The sequence below is a fragment of the Myotis yumanensis genome, unplaced genomic scaffold, assembly GCF_028538775.1.
Source record: "Myotis yumanensis isolate MYYU_CA2020_CCGP unplaced genomic scaffold, mMyoYum1.0.hap1 SCAF_14, whole genome shotgun sequence".
In the NCBI taxonomy this organism is placed as follows: Eukaryota; Metazoa; Chordata; class Mammalia; order Chiroptera; family Vespertilionidae; genus Myotis; species Myotis yumanensis.
The window spans coordinates 24,658,581-24,684,591 of record NW_027223765.1 but is presented as its reverse complement, the minus strand read 5'-3'; the positions used below and the strand labels follow the sequence as shown (position 1 = coordinate 24,684,591).

The following is a 26,011-nucleotide window of genomic DNA, read 5'->3' as shown; positions in this document are numbered from 1 at the left end:
AAACTGACACATCAGGCTCAAGGGCTCAAGCATACAAAAAGAGGTAATCACATAGATGTCATTACCAGCTTAAGCTAACTGGCATAGTCCATGGCTTTAGGAGTACAAAAACACTCTTTTCAGACAGGCTATCTCAAGGGCTCAGAGATCCTCTCCCAGGATCTATGCCAAGGACTAGTCCTGAAGACTGGGAATGTGCAGGGTTTAAGTAGGCCAGGCTTGCAGAGTTAACCCTTTCTCACACAGATGGGCATTCGGGCAGTTTACTTTTTATTCATATGAATAGTCCTTCTGTGAACATTCTTGTATATTTTTTTGGTGAAGATTTGGTGCATTTCTATTGGGTACTTAGGAATAAAATGGTGGATCCTAGGATATGCACTTGTCCCGTTTTCATGGAGAATGCCAAATCATTTACCCAAGTGACTACACCAGTTTACATTCTCAGCATCAGTGTACAGACATTTTCAAAATTCTCTTTTAAAACACAGTTTTATTGAAGTACACGTGACATACAATAAAGTACATATTAAAATTCATATTGATAAATTTTGACAAATGTATACATCTGTAACATTACTACCACAAGCAAGATAGTGAACCTTCATACCTAAAAGTTTCCTTGTAATCCCAATATTCTCCTAATGAATTTGTTTCCTGTTTAAATCAGGCAGAGTCATTTTCTGTTGTTTACAACTGAGACTTCCTAGCTGATATAATCCCATCTTGTATTTATGTTGCACTCACGCCCAGCTTGGTCTGCATTTCTTTTCACTTAAGTAGATTCTTGCTGAGCATCTAGGATGGATGCTAGGCACGTAGCCACTGACCTTTGCCTATGTAAGTTAGTTTGGCTGGATTCCAGATTGCAGCTTTATCCTCAGGACTCTTAGGAATTCCACACATCTTTTTATCCCTGGTCTTCGCACACTGTTCTTCTTAAACTGTCCTGTAGTTCCTGGTCCCACCCCTTCCTGGTTGGCCCAGAACCAAACTTCCCTACGTCCAACTCCAACAGAGGGTTTCCTAGATGGTAAGAGAAAGGGCGCCTCAACTCTTCACTAAGTTGCATAAGCCAGATTTATGACCTCAAAAGATATGTTGGATGAAATTCAGCAATAAATTTGATGCAAAACCAACGTGATGTGTCAAAGCTCTTTTAGAATTTGCTGCAGGCTGAGAATTATATTTTCCCATTTTAGTGATATGGAAGGATATAGAAGAAGAAAAAGATATGTTGGAGTCCTAACTCCCAGTACCTCAGAATGTGACCTTATTTGGAGATGGGGTCTTTATAGAGGTAATCAAGTTAAAATGTGATCATTAAGGGTCAGCCCTAATCCAATACTCTCATGAAAAGAGGGAAATTTGGACACAAAGAGAGGGAAGATGATTCAAAGAGACACAGGGAGAAGATGGCCATGTATAAGCCAGGGAGAGGGTCCTGAAACAGACTCTTTCCTCACAGCCCTGAAGAGGAATCAACTCTGCAGACACCTTGATCTTAGACTTCTAACCTTTAGGACTGTGAGGCAGTACATTTCTGTTCAAGCCACTCTCTGGTGCTTTGTTATGGCCGCACTAGCAAACTAATACAACCAGGTAGGGTGCACCAGCTCTTTCTAATCATTTCCAGATCATAGGATGCACAGCAGAGGTTAGAGGGTAGTGGCTGCTCTTTTGGAAATTTTTATAACTGCCTGTTGTAAAAATTGAGGCTGGGGAGAGTGAATTTGGGAGGAGCAAACTAGCCCCAGATTATTTGACTTTGGCCACTCATGAGACCCTGAACATGACTTGGCTACATCACAAAGTTCTATATTCCTTGTTCTTTTCTCTCCGTTTTCTTAAATGGATACGCATGATTCATTTTTCAACAGCCATCTGTGGGAACACATGGATTCCTTTAGAGACTGTTAAGATCTGTTCCACAGTCGGAGGGAGGGGGCGCAATATGGGAATGTTTTTCTCCAAAGTCCTTTTCATGGGAACTTTTCCAAAACCAGAAGATTAGTGCAGTTTTGAAAAAGGCAGGTATAGCATGTCTTTAAAAGCTCCTCGAAATATTCTCGTCACCTTAAACCAGGTCATCTGACAGGTTACCATCAAAGAACCTGACTTCCAGCCGTGTCCCTGGAAGGGGCTGGATTTTGCTTTACTTATAAAATCTGTGAAGTTCCAGAACTCCTATTTGTCTTCATGGTCAAACTTTTGATTAAAGAGGAAAGAAGCAGGGAGAAAGAGAATGACATAAACAGACAGTACATGGGAAATATTAAATGTATTCGGAGCAAATGATTCATTGCCCTTCCCGTTGAATCTGGCAATAATGAATATAACAAATGTGTCCCTGAGGAGCTTCTTTTCTATTTCAAGCCCTTTCTTAGGCTATTTTCACCCTTCAATCTTCACTTCTTTTTTGGTCATTAGGTATGGATTTGAATATATTTCAGCAAAGCTGCATAAATGACCCATTTGGTTAAGCCTCAGGGAGCCAGATTCCGAGAACTGCTTAGAAGTGAGCATAGTGACATCCCCTCAGGACCTTGTTCTGGTGCCCTTAATGAGTACCTTGGTTTGCTGGAGATCAAAGATCCCTTTCTGCATCGCTGGCCCAACCCCCTTTGCTTCCAGCTAGTGTCACTGCTCTGCCTACAGAGGTTGCTTTTTCTTCTTTTAAAATTGACATAAAATTCACATAAAATTAAAGTCATCATTTTTATCATTTTTAAAGTATACATTTCAGTGGTTTTTAGCATGTTCATCATGCCGTGCAACTATCAACACCAATTTCAGAACATTTTCATCACCCCCAAAAGAAATCTTGCACCCATTTCCTGTCACCTCCCGATTTCTCCATCCCCTCTAAGCCCCAACAACCACTAATCTACTTTCTGCTCCTGTGGATTTGCCTCTTCTGGACATTTCATATAAATGGAATCATACAATATATGAACATTGTGTCTGTCTTCTTTCACTGAGCATGTTTTCAAGGTTCATCCATGTTGCAGCATGTGTCTGTGCCTTATTTCCTTTTATTGCCAAATAATGTTCTCTTGCATGCATATACCACATTTTTGTTTATCCATTCATCAGTTGATGACCATTGGGTTGTTTCTACTTTTTGGTCATTATGAATAATACTGCTATGAACATTCACAAACAAGTTTCTGTGTGGATATTTGTTTTCAACTCTCTTGACTGTATACTAGGGAGTAGAATTGCTGGATCATACGGTAACTTTAGGTTGAGTTCCTGGAGGAACTGCCAAATGTTTTTCCAGAGTCTATTTTTTTCAAGGAGAATAGAATTAAAGTTGATTTCAGACATACTGTTTTGGAGGGGCAGATGAACTATCACAGAGAAATGCCCACCATGAAGTTGAAGATGCAAGAATGGTGCCTGAGATACCAAAATTGATTATTTCAATTTGGGCATCATCTAAATGCAGTGATTGTTAAAGCTGCAGGGAGATGAGGTCTCTGAGGTTGGTAACACATGGAAAGAAGGGAATATGAGAGGCCTACGATACCTATGATAAACCAAGCATTGTCTAGGATTGTGCTTTATGTGTGCTGTCAACGTAATCATCACAATATAAGTGGATGCTATCATTAGCCCCATTTTATAGATGGGGCAACTGAGGCTCAGTGAGGTGAAACATATAGACTGATTTGCAAGCTTGTATACTATAGCAAAGCCAGGCTTTAAATGCTGGTAAAGACCTGAAAGAATTTTAGGGATTGGAGATAGGGTTTTTAAAAGAGAGTACCATTAAGTGCAATAGGATGGTATAAGTGACATATATGTGTTCCAGAATAAACAAGAGGGGGTTTTGTTTGTCTGGGGTATTTTTGTGTTTTTTCTTTTGTTTTGGAAGAAGGTTGTCAATTATGCCAAGAAGTCAAGTAAACACAAAGCATCTGTGTATAATAATATCTAATTATTTTATTTTAGACCCATTATATGCCTCAGGGTGTTTCCTATTCAGACTTTAACCAATATGTCCTGGGCTATATGCTGCTGCCCTATGCACATTTCCCTCTGCAGAACACCAGGACCCTGCTGAGTCCCTATCATAGACAATGAAGTGCATTTCAGCAGGAGTAAGAAAACCCATTATTTACAGTGAAAAGTTTAAAAAAAAACTGGAATTTCAAAGCAAAATGAGATTTTCTCACATTAAGCCATGAAGTGAAAGTTTGAGCATATAAGACTAAATAGCTCTTAGTACTAGAAAGACAAAGAATTCTATTGCAGCTTTGAAATGAAACCATATTTTATAGGTAATGAGGCAGTACCCTCACCTTTCCTCAGTATTTTATGTCTTCAGCATTTTTCCTTCTTCAGACAGTGACGGGTGGACCTGAGATTAAAGTGCCATTATTTCAGAGTGCCAAAGCACAGCCACATAATGGTGACACCCAGAAGTCTCAGGCACTTCCAGCCAGTCAAGTCATTTCTCTTTTTATTAGCAATTTCAGTGTGGTTGGGACTAGAGTCTTTCCCAACTTCAGGTTGTTGGGTTGCTTGGCACTTGAGGATATTTTCAAGGACATAAAACAAGGTTGGAGCCGGATCTATGTAAAGCGTGTCATGGAGCTCTTGTATGGAAATTTTCCATGAAAAGATCAGAAAGAAATGTATTTTTGGAGAAATGCAAGGTAAAACAAAGTGAAGTCGATGCCATAGTAAGTCCAGAGTATGCACAAGCAGTGGGTGAATTTCTTATACTTAGCTGATTGTTTTGTAAAGTCAGATAAAACCAGACTTTAATTTTCAGAGAAAGGATTCTGCTACATGTGCACTTTCAAGTGCAGAGAGGAGGGAGGCCTCTTTGGTCCTTCTCTGAGGTGACGGGGTGTCTGCTGAGATGCCCTCCGGAGAATATTTGGCTTGGTTGCTGTTGCTGCTGCATTTGCATGTCCTGGTGCCTGAGAATGTGAATCCTTTCCATGTTAAATTGTGGGAATACAGACCACATTAGTGTAAGAGAGCATTAGCGCAGAATAGTCATTGTTGTTTGGGGTCCATGGCCATCAGCTCTCCCTACTTAACTCCTGAGAGAAATATACATCCTTTCAAAAGATCTTAATATTGAGTATCTACTATGCAGAAAGACCTCAATGATTTAAGTTTCCTGGCGTTCACAGCCTTGGATAATATTCTCCCCTTGAGTGAAAATGAGACCTATGATTTCCTTCTCACCCACTGAACATAATAAAGGTAATGAGAGATCACTCTCATAATTATGTTATATAAGCCTCCATTTTGCTTTAAACACTCTCCTTGCTGGCCGGCTTGATGAAGTCAATTGCCATGTGGCAAGGATCTGTAGGCAGCCTCCAGGAGCGGAGGGTGTCCTCCAAGTCAACAGTCATCGAGAAATCAGAGCCCTCTACCTGAGCAACCACAAGTAAGAGAATTTTGCCAACATCTGATTGAAGGTGGATTCTTCCCCTGTTGAGCCTCTAGAGCACCGGTTCTCAACCTGTGGGTCGCGACCCCTTTGGAGATCGAACGACCCTTTCACAGGGGTCACCTAAGACCATCGGAAAACATATATATAATTACATATTGTTTTTGTGATTAATCACTATGCTTTAATTATGTTCAATTTGTAACAATGAAAATACATCCTGCATATCAGATATTTACATTACGATTCATAACAGTAGGAAAATTACAGTTATGAAGTAGCAACAAAAATAATTTTATGGTTGGGGGTCACCACAACATGAGCAACTGTATTAAAGGGTTGGGCATTAGGAAGGTTGAGAACCACTGCTCTAGAAGAGACCACAGCCTCACTCAACACCTTGAGTGCAGCCTTGTGAGATGCTGAGCAAAAAGGACCTAGTTTCATCTTGTGTGGACTCCTGACCCACAGAAACTGTGAAGATAAGCAATGCATGTTGTTTTAAGCAAATTTGTTATACAACAACAGAAAATGAACACATTCATATATTTTATCTACTGATCCAAAAGCTTAATTGTAAGTTTAACTAATAATCCTATTCTTAGATAACCACACTTAATGAATCTAATGGTTGACTGCTTTGAGTAAGCACATAGAGTTTCAGAATGTATGAGCGGATTCTGTCAAAGTTGTTTTTTCCCTATAATTTGTTAACGGTAATAAAAAGGCTAAAGTAATGGGACATTGTTCTATTCTGAGTATGAAAGGAGTGTTTGTATCAAATTGAACTAAAAGGGAGTGTTATAGGAAAAGAGAACATGTTTACAGGTGTGGCCATTTCCTAACATGTGCACCACCTATGTTGATTACTGCTTATGGACTATTCAAGATAATTCCTGCTATTTAATTATGTATGGACTAGAGGCCCGGTGCATGAAATTTGTGCACTTTGGGGGGAGGGTCCCTCAGCCCAGCCTGCACCCTCTCGAAGTCCAGGAGCCCTCGGTGGATGTCCGACTGACAGCTTAGGCCCACTCCCCAAGGGACATTCTTAGCGCTGCCGTGGAGGTGGGAGAGGTTCCCACCACGGTTGCTGCACTCACCAGCCATGAGCCCAGCTTCTGGCTGAGCAATGCTCCCCCTGTGGGAGTGCACTGAACACCAAGGGACAGCTCCTGTGTTGAGCATCTACCCTCTGGTGGTCAGTGTGTATCATTGCAATCAGTCATTCCAGTGTTCGGTCAATTTGTATATTAGCCTTTTATTGTATAGGATGAACTCTAGCTCTTACCCCAAAGGAATTTAGGAAGACTGCCTAGAATGAAGTTTGGGTGAGCAATGCTAAAACTCATTAATGTCCCATCATCCTGCAGAAAGCAAAGTACAGAAATATGGGCAACAGAGGCAATCTGGTTAATATAGGAAATTCTCAGAGGAATTTGTATATGCTCTTCATCTCTTTTTGCAATCATCTTTTTCTTCAGGGTTGTCTGACTTCCTTATCCACTAGTTCTTTTCAGTCTGTGATCTAATTGATCTGTTATCTAAGGTTTCATTAGTTTTGACATCGACATTTGGCATTTTGAACTGTTTGGCATCTCTTTAAACTTGCAATAATTTGATTAAGTAAATAATGTATAGACTTACACAACTATGTATAATTCTTTTAGTAATTGCTGAGTAATTGCACAGTCAGATTACTATAGTCACTAGTTAGGGCTTTAAAAAAAAGATTACTATAGCATTCTTATAAACACTACATTAAGTTCAAAATGGAAGACACATTTTTACTTCAATTTTACTCATAAAAAGTTCAAGGTTCAGTTTTTAAAGATTAAATAAAAAATATATTACACTATATTTTTTAAAATATATTTTTATTGATTTTTTTTAGAGAGGAAGGGAGAGGGATAGAGAGATGGAAACATTGATTAGAGAGAGACATTAATTGGCTGCCTCCTGCTCATCCCCTACTACTGGGGATTGATCCTGAAACCCAGGCATGTGCCCTGACCTGGAATTGAACCAGGCACCTCTTGGTTAATGGGTTGACGCTCAACCACTGTACCACACCAGCCAGGCTCTATTACACTATTAATGCTCAGGAACTCATTTTTTTCACATCTGTCACCTACAAGTACCTACAGTTATCAATGACCTAGTGTGGTTTTCATTGCATTTGTATACCTGTGCAGGGTATTGTCCGAAATCACATGAAACCACTTTCAAAGAAATTGTGCCTAGCATTTCAGATAGAGAAGCAACCAGCCTAGAGAGGGAATAAATCATGCTTTCAAGATTGCTGCTAATAAGTAGTTATTTTTTTAAAAAATCCACTGCTTGCTACCTTAGACGAGGTGATATGACTTAGACAACTGGACCACATCCCTTACCACAGAAACATCTTGGCATTCAAGAATATTTAAGATGGGGTACCTGCTTTCTTCTCCAAGAAGGGACTGACAAGGTCTCAGCTATGACATTAGGAAAGGAAACCATGGTATTATCAGTGGGAAAATCAACTTGTAGTCAGCCCAGTATGTGTCAGCTATTGGAACCACTGTGGGAAGTCCCTTTAGCCCTTGTTTCGAGTCCAGAATCTTCTTAGCAGTTGATGTCAATGACACCATTCAGCTCTATGTCCATAAATAAATATGTTTTAGCCAGAATTCCCTATATTAGCCAGATTGTCTCTGCTGCCAAAATTCATGTACTTTACATTCTTCAGGAGGATGGGACATCAACAGCTTTTAGGATTGCTCACCCAAACTTAAGTCCAAGCTTTTTTCTCTTCTTATATCCTTTTTGGGTGAGAGCTGGAGTCCATCTGGTTTTTTTGTTGTTGTTGCATTTCACATATACAACTAACCACTTCCCCACCCCTTTGCCACTTCTATTCTTACCCTCCTTCACCCTCAAGAATTTTCCTCTTCTGGATACACATGGTCCCCATTGCCCTTCTATATTGGATAATTGTCCTGCTGGCTCCCTTCATCAGAGAGAACTTTGACCACAAGTCATGCAGTGACGAATGCTCCGTCTTTCTAGCTGTACAGAGTCAGGTGATAGCCAGATCCTTCCCTTATCCAAGAAAGAGAGAAATAAGAGTAGAGTTCAGCACTGGGGCTATTATTTCACGAAGAGTTCAGTGCTTCAGCCCAATGGCCTGATCTTTATCATCACAATTCAGTTTTCAGGACGCAGTGCAGAGAACAAATATGTTCAAGTTATCTTTCTCCTTGTACAGCAACATCCACCAGGAGCCCCCTCCTCCCAATTCCCAGAGAGCGGCAGCTACTCCTGAATGCCATTGGAAATAGCAAGCTGAGTCCCTTCAGTTTAAAGACTTGATAGCTTTGTGCTTTTTCGGTCACAGAGAATTGACCTGACTTTTTGTCTCCTGATAGCTTTCCACAGGGCCCTGCAGAATAGCTTTTGCTCTGATTACCCAGTGATCTACAGCCCTTCTCATTTGCTTCTCATATCTCGCTTTTCCAGAGTATAGGGAGCTCTTCTTCTCTTACCCTGTTGCCTCACAGCAATTTTCCTTATCATCTTCCAGACACCCAAGGCCCATCTTCTTTTTATTTATTTTTCTCCTCAATAAGGAAGAGTATATTGCAGGTTGGGTACACTTGTAGGAGGCAAAAATCTAATAACGTGAAGGAACTACAGGGCCCACCAGGTTAGAAGATGAGCAGGTAAAACAAATACACGGATTATGCACAATTATTTAAAAGAGCAGGTGGTGGAACACAAGGAAAAGCTGCCAGCAGCCTTCCAGAAGGTTAGTAACAAAGGGGTCTGCGAGGCACCTCTGCCAGTGCTGCTGCCCCGGCTCCCAAGGAGAAGCAGGTGAGGGAAGGAGGCTGAGGCGGCTCAGGGCATCTAGTTCATCCCGCTCCACTGGTGGCTGAGCCCATGATGCACGAGGCAGTTTGTTGAAAAGCCCCAAGGCCAACTTCATTAGCATTTTTAATTCCTATGTGGGAAGAGTTGGGGGGAAACACACAATGTCCGGGAACGTCACCGCCCCCTGTGGTCTGGGTACAAATAAATAGCCAGTGTTGTAAGTGAGCCCCGGACCCCTCTGTGTGGGGGCACCTGACAGCCTCGGGGTGGGGTTCGTGTCCGATGGCACACTGTCCTCTCAGGTGCTCTTTTTTCCTTGGGAAAGCCAGTCCTCCAACCCAGCAGCAGGGAAGGCACCAGCCACCCACCGAGCAGGGGAAGGCGCCCCGCCTTCCCAGTACAGGACACCCACCCAGGGACAGATGCAGTTCTAACTTCTCGGTAAGAAAAGGAACACTCTGAGTTACTTAAATAAGGGAAAGAAAGGTCTTGGCTCATCCAAAGTGTTTCTATTAAAATGCATTAGAGGCCGGGAAAAGGTTGCACATTCTTCTGGTGATGCTGTTGAACGGAAACTCGGGCCATTGAAAACCAGCCGCTCCGAATATGTCCCCAAAGCTGACGCTGCATATGCCACCCCAGGCACTAAGGACAGAGCCCGGGGGAGCCCACAGCCAGCAGTCAGTGGTCAGCACAGGGAGGCCCAGGCCCTGGGGGTCAGTCCTGGTGGAGACGCCAGGTCCCTGTGTGCTCACAGCCTGGGGAGGTGGGAGAGCAGGGGCACGGTGGCAGGGAGGGGAGGAGATTCGGGGTGTCAGGGGCCAGGGCTGCCGCCCCACACACAGGAGGCTCCTGGGCGGAGGGAGGAAATGGACAGGTGGGTGCCATCTCGGGTTGGCCGCTGTCCTGAGTGTTTGCTGTAGATCTGCCTCTCCTTATCTGGAGCCGTGTTCATGATCACGGACCCGGTGGTGGTGCTGTTCTGTTTGGGAAGCACGTTATTAAAGTGCTGTTTGAGGTTGCCTGTTCCTTCAGCCTGTATATTATTCTCCTGGGAGGTGTCATCTGACACCCAGGGGTGACTCAGGCTTTGTCCCACAGCTGACCTGAAGCATCTGGCTGATTCATTCCTTTGTGGAGTCCCTGACGTTTTCCCAGGAGGGGCCTGGGAACTCGAGATTCCAGGCCAAGGTCTGATCAAAGAGGTCTTCCTGGAGATTGTTTTCACTTCAGAATGGTGGAACTCCACAGAGACCTATGTACGAGATCACGCCTGCTGCCCAATGACCACCTTCAGGCCATAGCCGGTTGCAGCAATGATTTCTGGAGCCACGTAAGTTGGTGTGCCATCGACTGTGTACAAGGGGCCTTCCACCACAGCGGCCAGCCTGGAGTCTCCCAGTGTCAAGGACTTGGTTCCAAGAGTTTCTCTGGCTCGATGTCCCTGTGCACCATGTAGAGGCCATGGAGGTCCCCGGGAGCGTTGGCCAGGTTGTACACCAGGGCACTGCCATCTCGCTTGGTGTCCTTGGTTGAAGAGGTAATTGCATCAAAGAGGTCTCCACCTTTGACCAAGTCCGTTACCAGGAAGAGCTCACTGGCCGCTTCCATCTCCTCCACCAGCATGATGATGTTTGAGTGTTTCACTTGGCACAGGATGGACACTTCATTCTCGACCAGGTGTTCCTTTCCACAACATGTGGCTTTGTGTGTCACCTTTAGGGCAAACTCCTTTCTGGTGGACCTGTCCACGCACTCTGACTACTGCAAAACTGCCATCGCCAATAACCTTTCTGATTTTGTATTTCTCAGGAAGAGTCAATGATTCAATGCACCTGTTTCCATTCATGCCTTTGGAACTCAGGCAACGGTCAAGTTCAGGCCCACCATTTATGTTGGAAGAAGATCTGCCATGTGTGGAAATCTGCTTTAATCCTCTGAGACTTCCTGGGCTAGTTGGAGAGGAACTGGAGGATATCCTCGATTTAGGAGTGGAGAGCTGGCTGCTGGGGGTTTCATTAACTGAGGCTGGTGACTGGCTGCCACGAGAGGGCTCAGGGCTCTTGGATCCAGAAGTCTTAGCTGAGTAGTGAGAACACGATGACTTCAAGACAAGGCATTTGCTGTGATCCAGGACAAAATCATCTTGGGCGTAAGGGAGTTTTTGAGGTCCACATGTGATAAAAACATTGTCATCACCAAAAAAGTCTTGCAGGCAAGTAACCTGCTTTCTGTCCAGTGTGCAGAGCCTCATGGCCACTGCTGAGTCTAGTTGAATGGCTTCAGTGATACCGGTTAAGACGTGTTCAAAGGAATGAGTGGTCTTTTTATTCAGAAGGATCCCGCATGGCTTTTCTAGGCTTCACTCTGCTTTGAATCACAGCCACTAACTTGGGTTTGATGAAATCTTTACTTTCCTTCATTTCACTTGCTGGCGTCCATGGTGTAGACGCCCTGGGGCAGGTTCGGATTGTCCGACAGGGGGCGGGTGAGCCCCATGAGCAGCGCGTCGGAGGACCAGGAGCAGTGTCTGGAGATGGCAAACACCAGCCCTTGAAGTAGCAGTAGAAGGGCACCTTCTTTGCCTTCTCAGAATTCAGGGCCTGCAGGGCCCGCGAGCAGTAGAAGCTGCAGTGGGCACTCTGTGTGGGGCTGGGGATGAGCCCGATCCCTTTGGGGCCTGAGCTGCTGCTGCCCCCAGATGAGCTGGGCGTCCCTCTCCACGACCCCGAAGGTAGCCTTTTGTCCTGTTCCTCCAAGTGCTCCAGCTCAATGCTCCTGGTGCTGGCCATCGTGGCTACTCCGAGGGCTCCCAGCCAGAGCCTGCAGGTAGCCCAGTGTCAAAGCAAGAACCAGCTCAGAGAAGCCTGGCACCTGGTTGTGAGGGGCCTTACAGCGCCAGGACACCTGGCTCTATATCCCACCCTCTCCTCGCAGGTGGAGCGCAATGCCCATCTTCTTTATGTATTTCTGATTCTCTCAAGTGTCAGCCAAGAACATAAGCAGCATCAAAGTCCCCACTGTCACCCAAATATACTAGTACTTGGCCCTGGTTACCCTCCGATTTTAGAATCCCGTTTTGAAAATGAAATTCCAGCATTAGTCTTAGAGTTTAACTCGTAACCACTCCTTTGGGCAGGGAGAACCTCCCACTCCTCTTGGTACTGTCTGTGCCTAGCACATTGCTGGGCACATAGTAGGTGATCAGAAAAAGATTTAGTAGATCACTGTTTCAGCCACTGAATCAGGACAGCTGGTTGTGCTCCCCTTTCCTCATGCATGACTTTCCATGGGCTCCTGTGGGCTAGGGGCCAGATTGGACTTCAGTTCCTGAAACCCAGACTGGTGCTCTGGGTCCCATTGTCTTGCCCTAGTTTGGCTATGGCTCACATAATTGCCTGCCTACAGGATTTTCCAGTGTCGCCCATTTGGAACTTAGATTCAGTGATTCACACAATGATTAGGACTCAGCCCTTTCCTCTTAGATCATGATTGCTGACCATTGGCTGTTGGGTGTGTTGGTCACCATATCTTGCCCTTTGCCCCACTTCTATGGTTGGCCCGAGGAGTAGGACCATTTCTTCTATTACCTGTCCAGCCATATGATGCAACTAGTAGGGCCATGTATCCCCCAACTAATAAGATTATTAATGATATAATAGAACAACTATTTTAGCAAGAGCCATTATTTTGTTTGATGATTAAACACATCTATAATTAGGTATTATTATCCACATTTTATGGGTGAGGAAACAGACTCAGGGAGAAAAGAAACTTGTTCTAGATCATTATATTAACTTTATTTTTCTGCATAACAAATTTCTACAAACTTAGTGCCTTAAAACAACACACATTTATTGCCTGAAAGTTCCCATGGGAGGACTCTGGGCACAACTTGGTTAGGTCATCTAGTCAGGGTCTCACAAGGCTTCAATCACGGTGTCAAATAGGCCCTGACCGGTTTTTCTCAGTGGATAGAGCGTCGGCCTGCAGACTGAAGGGTCCCAGGTTCGATTCCGGCCAAGGGCATGTACCTTGGTTGTGGGCACATCCCTATCGATGTTTCTCTCTCATTGATGTTTCTAACTCTCTATCCCTCTCCCTTCCTCGCTGTAAAAAATCAATAAAATATATTTTTTTAAAAAGAGGTGTCAAATAGGCTATATTTCTTATCTGGATGCTCAACTGGGGAATCCACTTGCCAACAACTCTTTTAGGTTGTTAAGAAAATATATTTCTTTGAAGGCCTGCTTACTGGCTATCAGTTGAAGGCCTTTAGTTCCTCAAGGTTGCCTGCAGTTACCCACCACATGGCCTTTTACATAAGCAGTTCATATGGCTATGTTTTCACAGCCAGCAGGAAGAATATCTCACTCCAGTCTACTAAGATGGAGTCATATATAAACGAAAGTAGTCATGGGAGTGCTGTCCCATCATGTTTACCATAGATTCCACTTGCACTCAAGGGAAGAGGATTATACAAGGGTGTGACTCATTGGCAATCTCCTTAGGGTGTGTCTGCCACAGTCACATAGCTGCTGAGCGGCAGATCAGGGATCACAGCCGTGCCACCCTGCCTCCCTGCAGCCCCAGGTTTCCCATCTGCCACTGTTGCCACATGGAATTGTCCTGTCTCAAGAGTCCGGAGACATAAAGTTTGGAGACACCATTGACACGGTCCTTGGTCATGGTCACAGTTTTTTATGATCAAGTCCTTTCAGTTTTTCAATACAACCCCTCTTGAAGAGGATTTAAAACAGGCCTGCTTGTTTTGGAATGTCATTTCCACAGTACTCAGCCTTGTTGGGAGATTCCAGGTGGCTTATGGCAGCCAAACAGCAAGCCCTCCGCTGGAGCAAACCTGAGCAGATGCACTATGTAAACTCAATAGAATGTTACATGGGGCTGAATTCTATTTCTCCTGAGAACTGCTTCCATATAGTGCAAACAAAGAAGAAGAAAAAGACCTAATGCCATTTTTCAGTTTAAATCAATTCAGAAATATTTCTATCTGGCTAGGCTTTAAGTACCTTTCTCAGTGAAATGTGAAGGAGATAGATCAGGGCTGTAGCCTCCGGGAAGAAAATTGTCAATGCATTAGACAATTTCCTGCCACAGTGTCACGACATCCTTTTATTTCTGCAGAGATAGACCCTGTCACCAATCCCACATGACAACCTTATCAGAGAGGTTGCCATATATCTGTGGATGTGCCTGATTTCTTGGCCTTTCTTTAATTTTCCAAACGGTGACACAGTGGAGATCTGATGTGGTGAACAAGCTCCACTGAGAGCTTTTTCTACTGTTTATTAGTTTGTGATGAAAAACAACTCTGCAGAAACAGTGTATGCTACTCCTGAGTCCGAGATAGATTCTATGTTCATTCAAACTCATAAAAAATGAGAAAGATCAAGGAGGCAAAGCAACACCAGAGGGTCTTGATAGAGAATCGAGATTGCTTTAGTAGGTATACTAAAGTTTGGTGTGTGTTTTTTTTTTTATCACAAGTAAGTTAGGCAGCCCAAATACAATTTTTAAATATGCCAGCACATTGTTCAGTGCTTCCATCAATCACAGCAGAATGTCACAGCAGCGGAAGAGCATGGGGAAAGCAAGGAATTTGGCTGAACTGAATTTATTAAAGTGCTGTAGAAGCAGATATTAGCAGTGCGTGCAAACTCAAGTCTTAAAATGCACTGTGTCTATAAGAGAAGGCCAGAAATTGTTTTACTACCCAAACTTTTAAAAATACGTACCATTGACAAAAACGTATTACTTTTTGAATTGCTTTTGTATTGGGGGAAATATTTAAGCAGGTTAAACCAAGGAAATAAATAAAAAAAATAATGTATAGTATTTTACAAAATCAGAATTCAAAAGAGTTCCTAGAAAGAAGGGGGGTTAGAGGAGAGTCCGTGGGAAGTGGCTGTTACACTGTCCTTGTGCCATTCCTTTACATGCGACACAGACCACGGTGGGAACATGCAGGTGTTATTTTGGAAAGTGGTTTCTGAGCTCACTGGAGTCAGAAGAGGGCTTGATTACTCTGGGGATTGGAGGGAAGGATCCAGGTGTGGAGAAATTTAGATCCAGTGTGGCTGGGTACTGGGTGAGGGACAGGTGGAGGTAAAACCACTCTCTATCCTCACCCCCCCACCCCTCTGAAATCAATAACTGGGAGAAAGTTGAAGAGAGAGAAAAGGTGAGGTTGGTAATTACTCCGTCCCTTAGGATACCTTCTGATATAATAGAAAACTAGATTGCAGCAATGAAATCATATAAATATCCTATATAATAAAAGCATAGTATGCAAATTGTCCCCTCCACTGGGAGTTCAATCAGAGGACAGGACTGGCCTGGGAAAGGGAGGAGGCCCGGCCGGCAGCCACTAAGGACCCTACCAGTGCACAAATTTCATGCACTGGGCCTCTAGTCTCATATAAGTCTGGAGGAGGAAGATTCCAGAGCATGGTCAGCATCTCAGCATGAGCTGCACTCTGGAATTCTCTTGGCATTCCCTTCCAGCTGCAAGATGGCAGCTGCTGCTCCAGCCATCATATCCTAATGGGGTGCAAGGTGGAGATAGGGGTGACACAGGCCAATAAGACAGGACAAGCAGAATAGGGAAACTGAGACAGATAGTTAAACAGCAGTTTGCAACCATCTAGAAAATCCAGATGCCAAGAGTTGCAGCCATCCAGTAAATCCTATCTTCCTTAAACCAGGGATAATACTTAAGAGTAAATGGTTTGCACTTCTCCTCAACCAGAGGGTAAATAGCTCAAATCACCCTACTCTGGGAGACAGATAGCAGAAATACAATTAGTGCCATTTGCCAACCATACCAAGGACAGATGAAGTTAAGAGAATAAACCTCATTTTGGTACATCAGCATAAAGCTGATGAATAGCTAATGAAATCCTCCCGTTAGATCTCCCCTAAACACCCAGCCTTTCAAACCCCTCAAAGCAAAGGTCCCAGTGCATGCTCTCTCTCCCAGGAGCATGCCCTCACCCCCTTCTTTCCCCACAGGCATGCATCTCCTAAGCTCTAAGGGACCCCACAAGGCTTGCAACCAGGGCAGCAATGGGGCAGTTCATCCCAGGCAAACCCCCTGAATCTGTCCCCAAGGCCTCCTTTCCTCTGACTTTATAGTGAGCCAAAGCTAACCAGCTTAAGTTCATATCCCAGCCCTTTCTAGTTTCACTGTCCCCAGCTTTAATACACGTCCTCTACTGAATTTTTTCCTGCACAAAGTCAAGAACCCACACACTACTGGCCAGCCCTAGGCAGACCCACTCATGGCCAGGTCCCCTTTCTGGTAACAGGGGGAAGGGATGCAGAGAAAGAGTAAAAGGGGTGAGTTTCACATGATCATGAGGAGCTGAAATACAGAGTAGAACTGAAAATGAAATATTCTTCTTCAAGAGGAGGGGGTATGGGTGAGATTTAAAGAGGATGAGGGGAGGGGCGGAGAGAGAGAATGATGTATAAATTCTGGTGAAATGCTCTGATATTTCCTTGATAGACCATTGTTTGGAGGAAGCAAAAGAAAAGCCAATCACATGCAATTCTTTCCATTTCAAAATTTGGTTTTATAAAAAACTGGGCTCTAGGCCAGCCTGGGGCCAGAATGAGCGGACAGGATTGCAGTTAGGCGTGTCATCAAAGCAACTAGTAAAAGCTACACAATGGCTCAATTCAAACACTTTACAACGTAAAATGGATTTAACTCTCATTATCTAGGCTTTTAGTGGAACCAAAAATTTCAATTCACAAAGGCTCACAATTTAATCCACTCTGTGGTATTTGTCAGAGTGTCTCTTCCCATGACATTTATTTTCTTCTTCCTTGTGAGAGCAATGCCATGCTTTTCAGCCTTGTTCTTTTCCTTCTCATTTTAGGCCTCAACTTTTTTTTTCTGTCTATTTATTGATGCTGGCTCACTTATCATAGAAACAAATTATTTCAATATGAATACAGAGTTGCTAGATGAAGCCCCGGGAACATTGTTATCAGAAAGAGACTTCTAGCATGCAGCTGTGGCCCGTATGCTTTTAAAAATCCCAACGTGTTTACATAACAGAACTGACAGGCAAAGGGGACAAGCGATGAGCTTTCAAAGGGGTGGCATAGCACGATGACTAAGAGCACAGACTCTGGACCCAGACAGCCTGGGTTTAATTCCCAGCCTGGCTACTTATACCTGGTGTGACTTTGGAAGCGATGGAATTAGAAGGCCTTGGTTTCCTCATCTGTAAAATGAGAATGATGTTATTAGCTACTTCAGAGCATATTTGTGAATATTTACTGAGTTAATAACACCAGAATCTAACTATTTACCATCTCCATTACTACCTACCAATGGTGTCTGAGCTACCATCATCTCTTTATGGATTGCAGTCACCTAACTTGTCTCTCTGCCTCTACCCTGCCATGCCATGGTCTATTTCTCAGCACATCAGATTGACTTATCATTTTATTCTGTAAATAAAATGTAATATCACTCTTCTGCTTCCACCCTGCAAAGGCTCCCCATCTCATTTGCTGGGAAGACAGTCTTCACAATGCCCTAAAAGTCCATATGTAAATAGGCCTCTTGTTACCTCTCTGACCTCACGTCCTGTGAGCCTTCCCTTCCTTCACTCTGTTCCAAACGTACTGGTTTCCTTGCTGTTCCTTCAATACACCAGGTGTTCTTCTGCTTTATGTGTCTGCTATGGCTGTTTCTTCTACGAGAATGTTCTTCAGTATCTACATGGCTCATCCATTCTTTTCTACCTTTTTTGAATAGCCATATTAGTATATAATTTATATATAATAAAATTCACCTGTTTTAAATACACACTTCATTGGTTTTTAGTATCTTTACAGAGTTGTGCAACCATCACCCAAATCCATTTTCATCACCTCAAAAAGGAATCCTATTCACTTCAGCTTTCGTCCATCCATTTTTCCCCTCATTCATTCTAGCCTTACACAATATTTAATCTACTTTCTGTGTCTATATGTTTGCCTATTCTGGACATATCATGTCAATGGAATTATTCAATGTATGGCCTTTGTGATTTGTTTCTTTCACTTAAAATGTTTTCAGGGTTCATTCACATTGTAGCATGTATCAGTACTTCCCTCCTTTTTATTGCTGAATAATATTCCTTTGTATGGATATACCACATTTTTTTCATTAATCAGTTCATAGACATGTTGACTAATGCTATTGTGAACTCGAGGTTTATATGTAGCCATACATTTTAATTGCCTTGGGTATATTCCTAAGGAAGAAATTGCAGGGTCATTGGATATTCTATGTTTAACTTTTTGAGGAACTTCCCGGTTGTTTCCAAGAGTGGCTGCATCATTTTACATTCCCACCAGCAATGTATGAGAATTCCAATTTCTCCGGTCATCGTCAGCACGTTATTATCTGACTTTCTGATTCTAGCCATGCTAGTGGGTGTGAAGTAGTATCTCACCGTGGTTTTGAATTGCATTTCCCTAATGACCAATGATGTTGAACATCTTTTCATGGGCTCGTTGCCCATTTGTATTCCTTCTTTGGAGAAGTGTTTACTCAAAATCATTTTCCGTTTTGTGCGGTGACATATCCCTAGTGCTTAGAGCAGCGCCTGGCACATATCAGTGGTTCAATAAGTTTTTGTTGAATGAATATATTAGTAAAGTGCTTAGAACTATTTGAAAGTGTTTTTCAAATAGTCACTGCTATACAAGATGTTGTTTTTCCTGCATGGAAAGCACGATTCACAATATAGTGCTGCAATCATCCCACCAGTCAGCTCCACAGACCCTTGCCCAACAGGCTCCAAAGCTGCTTGAATGCTTTTTCCTTACAACTTTAGGGATTTTTGTTTTATTATTTATAAAATAAAGAAACGATCTTAGTATGTACTTTATAGGTGATATGAAAGTGAAATGAATAATGTATGTGATGTGTGATTCAAACTAGATAGAAGTTTATTTCTCTCCCACATCGTAGTCTGGGAAAATCAGATCTTTCTGCTCCAGGAGGTGGCCCAGGCATTATCTTCCTTCCATCTTGTTCTTCCTCCACCTTGTATCTATTAATTGGCTACTACTGCATAGCAAGCTTCCTGGAAACTTAATGGCTTAAAACAACAATTTTTTATTTTTTTGCTCATGGCAATTTGGTGTGTGCTCAGGTGGATGGTTCTTCTACAGATCTCATCTAGGATCTCTCAGGCAGTTGTTGTCATGTGGTGGCTTGATTGAGGCTGGATGATCTGAGATAGCCTACTCACTGGATGGCTGTCAAGTGGGCATCTCCCTGCATGTGGCCTCTCATTGTCAAGGAGACGAACCCAGGCATCTCTTAGTGGTAGTCACAGGGTTCCAAGAAAGGAAAAGTAGAGGCTGCATGGCATCCTGAGACCTCGGCTTGGAATTCTGTTAATGTCACTTTTATCTCATTCTATTTGCTGGATAAGGGGTGGAGACTTCTTAGATGGGAGGAGCAGCAAGGTCACATTACAAAGGGGCATACATCTGTAGGTGGCAGGAATTGGTGGCTATTGCAATCTACCATGCTTCCTCCTCTATACGGTTGAAGCTATCTTCTGAATATCACATTTGCACTTTAATAGCTCATATGTGATTGCCAGAAGAGAGTCATGTGGTGACAGTAAGCTACCCTAGACCCGGCTCGCGAGCCACATGCGGCTCTTTGGCCCCTTGAGTGTGGCTCTTCCACAAAATACCACGTGCGGGCACGCACGTACAGTGCGATTGAAACTTCGTGTGGCCCATGCACAGAAGTTGGTATTTTGTGGAAGAGCCACACTCAAGGGGCCAAAGAGCCACATGTGGCTCGTGAGTCGCAGTTTGCCAACCTGCCCTAGACCTACTGAATCAGGAACACTGGGGGTGGGGGCCTAAAATGTGTATTTAAATCAGCTGCACAGGTGATTCTGATGTACTCCTAAGTGTGAGAACCCCTGCTCTGTTGAATAGACTGGTGCTGGGTCCAACTTTCTTCTTTAAGGCCAACGCACCCTTTCTCAAGCTGCAGGGAATCTTGGCTGCTGACATAGCTGTGTTCCTCATTGGGAACTCCCTTCAGCTTCAGGGACCTGCCTTGCTCAGGGTTATACTCCCTACCCGCATGTAGTCCATGGACAATTCCTGGTGGATGTAGGGATACAATCTCCTATCTCAAATTAGGACAACTCTAAAGAGTGTTCCCAGCTCTAGAGGTTACATGGAGCTGATGTGACCGAATTGCAAGTCAGCTTCTTTCCTTGCCCTATTCTACTTCTTTACTGCGTTAATTGTATGGCTTTTCAGAGCACCTCTAATATACCTTTTACACACAACTCTTCATCTCAGAGCCTGTTTCCAGGGAATTAATCCTAGACATATTTGAAATAACATAAGCACAAGGATTTATATAAGGGAAGATTGAAAACAACATAAATGCCCCCGGGTTGGTCAAATGAACTATGTAGTCTGTGAAGAGAAATGTCGACTGACATGGAAAGAGTTCTGAAAATAGTAATAATAATGATAAAAACTAATAAACATGTGGCACTTACTATGTATAGACACTATTCTAAGATCTTTATGTGTAGGTGCTGTTACTGTGCCCAGGTGAAGAAGAGTAGGGAACATATCAAGGAAGAGTCTCCCAGGTAAATAAAATGGTATATTTGAAGACCTAGGGCAGCCGTGGGCAAACTACGGCCCGTGGGCCGGATCCGGCCCATTTGAAATGAATAAAACTAAAAAAAAAAAAAAGACCGTACCCTTTTATGTAATGATGTTTACTTTGAATTTATATTAGTTCACACAAACACTCCATCCATGCTTTTGTTCCGGCCCTCCGGTCCAGTTTAAGAACCCATTGTGGCCCTCGAGTCAAAAAGTTTGCCCACCCCTGACCTAGGGGCAAGAAAGGACTTGAAATATTATGCAGTAGGTCCTCGGGTTACATCGGAGATCCATTCCTACGGCGTGATGTAATGCAATTTTCTCCATAAGTCTGAACCCACCTACATAAGCACCTACGTCACTCACATGGAGCACATACACAGCAGTAATGAAGTGAAACAGTAAAAAAATTAAAAGAAAGATAACAATTCCTGACCTTTACTTGTGGTAAATAAATAATAAAAAACATAAAGCACATATGTACATACATCAGAATGACGGAACTTTTTTTTTTTTATAAATAAATGGGAGATGGCGATGTAACCACAAAACGAGGAACATCAAGTCCGACGTAACCGAGGACTGCCTGTATACATAATTTATATATCAATATAAGTAGGTATATACAGTGAGTGGAAAAAAGACCAGAGATAAAGCTGGAGAGTTAAGATGGAATTGGTAGGAAGAAGTAGCATGACTGGAGCCTAGGGACCAGTTAGGAGGTTGTTATTCTGGTCCCCGCAGGAAGTGACAATGCCTTGAGTTAGGAGTGACAATAGACATAGGGGCCAAATTCATGACATAAAGTTAATTCAGTTTGGTAACTTGGATCAAATGCGGGAGAAGAGAAGCAAATTTGGTTTTGTTTGTATATTAGTGGTGGGGGTACTGTCAGGTATATGTGTTTGAAAATATTAAATTGGCTGGACATTCAAGTGAAGATGTTGAGTAGGCAGATGGATATATGAGTTTTGAATTCAATCCAAACTGGAGATGGAATTGGCAGTGTTTGCATCTTATTTAAAGGCATGAGACTAGGTGAGTCACTTAGGAAATTAGTGTTGGTAGAGAAGTCTTCCCTTCCGATGAGTCTGAGGCCTGATTTGATCAATCCGATATATATATGAAACTCCGTGAGACATTACCTTGAAGGGGGAGATGGAAGAGAAGAAGTACAGCAAAGATGATTAAATAGGAGTGTGGAGAAAATGAGAAAACCAGGAGAGGAATGCCCTAGGAATCCAGAGAAGAGAATGTTTAAAAGAGACCAATTATCCCAGAGAATTGAAAGTGGGTCCTTTGGGCCACTTAGGAGGACATTAGTAACATCAATAAGAGCAGTTTGGATAATGGAGACCATATTGTGATGGGTTAAATAGTGAAAGCAAAGATGGAAGGAAGGAAGGAAGGAAGGAAGGAAGGAAGGAAGGAAGGAAAGATAAGTAGGATGTGTGCAAAATGAAGAAATTTAGAAATATACAGTATTTAATAACAAATTTGTCATCTAAAATAATGTCTATTAAGATCATAACTGTATGACTTTGGACAAATTATTTAACTTCTACTTCACCCGTAGTTGTTGAGTATTAACTATTTTGGCTGTTTATGAAATGCTTATACTAGTGTCTGGCGTATACTAAGTACTAAACAATGGAAATTCTCAAAATAAAATAGAAGGCATCATCATTATTTTTAGAATCATGTAATTATCATGAAATGTCACACTCATGAGACAGGAAGTGAATCTGAAGTTGAAATGCATTTTTAAAAATTTCATAGTACCAAAAACATATAGACAAATTAAATAAAGATTAAAGAAGAGCCACAGGAGGGAGAATTCATGTCCTTATTACTTGTTGTTATTTTTCATCCTAATTACCATCAATATTGCTTAACAGGTAGCCTGATCTCTTAGGGAGTCGGGGTGACTGCATTGTCGACTAGAAGTGAAGTAAATGTTCACTCCTGGGAGGGGTTCTTTCAGCTCCAAAGAACCAGCTGGTGCTATGAAAACAGTTAATTGGATTTTTCTACCTCCCTCAGAAAAAAAGCTTCTAAAAGAGCTCATTCTCTTTTCAAATGGGAACATTTTATTCACAAAAATCTCATTGTAGTATCCATCTAGTCAAGTTTTTAAGAAGAGTTGGTACTTCACCTACTGGGTCTCCAGATGCCATTTTGACCAGAATAAATAGTGAATGATTTTTCTTGTTGGGGGGAGGGGAAATTCTTTTTTTCCTAAATAAATAAATCTTAAGGTAACTAATGATTCTGTGTATTATAGACCTTACTCAAAATAATTATAGTTATAAAACTTCTACCTAAAATATGGCTCGTGCAACTGAGGAACTAAAACTTTCATTTTATTTACCATGCTTTAATTCAAATTTAAAAACTGATCATTAAATTATTAGAAAACATTTAAATAAGTTTTGAGCAATTTGAGTTTGGAAATCTAGCTTTTTAAACTGTAAATTATGTTATATACATACAGATCAAGTATTCATGATGAAAAATTGGCATCTGAATTGAGATGTGCTGTAAGTGTAAAATAAACAACACATTTTGAAGACTAGTTATGAGAAATCTGTACAATATCTCAATAACATTCCATATTTATATGTTGAAATAATATTTTGGATATATGGGCTTAAATACAATAGATTTTATTTGTAGTTTTATTAAGGTAGCTATTGAAACTATTTAAATTACACATACAGCCCTAACCGGTTTAGCTCAGTGGATAGAGCGTCGGCCTATAGACTCAAGGGTCCCAGGTTCGATTCCGGTCAAGGGCATGTACCTTGGTTGCGGGCCCATACCCATTAGGGAGTGTGCAGGAGGCAGCTGATCGATGTTTCTCTCTCATCAATGTTTCTAACTCTCTATCCCTCTCCCTTCCTCTCTGTAAAAAATCAATAAAATATAGTTCAAAAAAATAAAAAAAACATAAATTACACATATGGCTTGCATTATGTTCTCATATATACATTCAAAGCTTCATCGAACTCTGTCAAAACTACTACAGAGTACACGAAAATAGGTTGACTGTAATTTTGTTTCAAGATAGTGGACTTTCAATTAAAATTATACTAATCTTGAAGCCCTTTTTAGTAGTTGTAACAAGACAATCAATGGGTCCATGCTGCCTGTCATTACTCGAGCCAATTATGCAGAGACAGGGTTGAATCATATACTATGAGCATTTATTTATTCCAATACTGCCAGCAATATGGGAGAGCAGCAGGTCATCCACAAAAATCTGCTTTGTACTCCATCATAAACCAGCTGCTTATATTGGGTAGAAGGACAAAGATTACAAGGGGAAGTAGTCAAAAGGGCAAATGGGCAGTTTATAGATGTGCAAAAGGACTAGCAGCAGTTCTCAACCTGTGGGTCGCGACCCCTTTGGCAGTTGAACAACCCTTTCACAGGGGTTGCCTAAGACCATCCTGCATGTCAGATATTTACATTACAATTTATAACAGTAGCAACATTACAGTTATGATGTAGCAATGAAAATAATTTTATGGTTGGGTCACAACATGAGGAATTGTATTTAAAGGGCCAGAAGGTTGAGAACCACTGGACTAGGGTCTTCAAAGGGATGCAAAAAGACTTGGGTTCTTCAAAGGGCTGGCAGTTCTGGTTTCTGCAACAAAGTTGTTAATCTTTCCACGATAATAGGCAGCTCCAAATGGGGAGGATGGGCTGCGTTTCCAGGTGAGCTCCCAGGTCCCCTTTGTAACTCCCAGCTAGGTAGAATGTGCCTTCTTTATCAGAACAAAGCAATCACAGTTAACAGAGAATCCTGTTTGGTCCCAGACATTCTATTTCTGCCCCTATCATAGTGACTATCTGAATCAGGCACATTTGTCTTCATTTCTTATTTTCAAATTGATTTTGAAAAAGACAGGAAGGGGCGGGGGATGGATGGAACCCATAACCTGAGTGTATGGGGACAACGCTCTAAACAACGGAGCTACCCAGCTAAGGTATTTCTTATTTTCTTAATTTCTTTTTTTAAACATATATTTTTATTGATTTCAGAGAGCAAGGGGGAAGGAAAGAGAGAGAAATATCAATGATGAGAGAGAATTATTGATTGGCTACCTCCTGCATGTCCCACATTGGGGATGGAGCCTGCAATCTGGGCATGTGCCCTGACTGGGAACAGAACCTTGACCTCCTGGTTCATAGGTCGAAACTCAACCACTGAGCCACTCCAGCAAGGTTTAATATCTGTATTAAAATACAGAGAAAGTTTAATGCAATATGAAATTCATGATAGGTTTATTTATAATCCAAAAAATTGAAAATAATTTGTACAATAGAAAAATAGTTGAGTGAATCATAGAACATTCTGAATTGAATACTATGAAATTATTAAAAATACTTACCATGCTGACATAGCAATATGTAAAATGTTCATCACCCAATGTGAAATGAATAAAGCCTTAAAAAACGGTATTTGTATTGAAATTAGAGCAAATTTCAAATTATAGCTACATATAGACATGAACTGGAAAGGGACATGAAAAAAGAAAAATAATTTGTTAGGTTTTAGTGGAAATGTGTGTGTGATTGCTTAACAAAAGGGGGATATTGTTTTATATATTATATAATAAACGTAATTGTTATAAACATTATAACATGTATTTATATGATAAATAAATATATAGTGGATCAGAAAACTGTGTTAGAGTGAATGGAAACATTTAAAAATTTTACTTAGTAATTGAAAACTTTCCCAGTAATTCATATTTGGGTTGAATTAACTGGGTCTCTTCATATAATATAGGATACGTTTACTAATGAAAGTATACTAAAGCCAAATGTTCTTCTCCAGGTCACATTTCCCAGGCAGACTCCTACTTACTGTATATTATTCTGTTGATCGTTTTAGGACAAAGAAGATCAAAGGACATTTGGAAATGCAGTGCTTTGATTGTTAGAAGATAGAGGGGGTGGAGACTGTTAGAAACATTTGCAAATGTGTGAAGAACAGTATTCTGCCCAAGAGAGGGGAAAAAGAATGTCACCCAGAGGATACTT

The 26,011-nt window shown here is 42.0% G+C and overlaps 1 pseudogene; it reads right to left on the bottom strand.

Moving 5' to 3' along the window:
• Positions 1–9,988: 9,988 nt before the first annotated feature.
• LOC139022348 (serine/threonine-protein kinase DCLK2 pseudogene) lies at positions 9,989–12,063 on the bottom strand (annotated as a pseudogene).
• Positions 12,064–26,011: the final 13,948 nt, after the last annotated feature.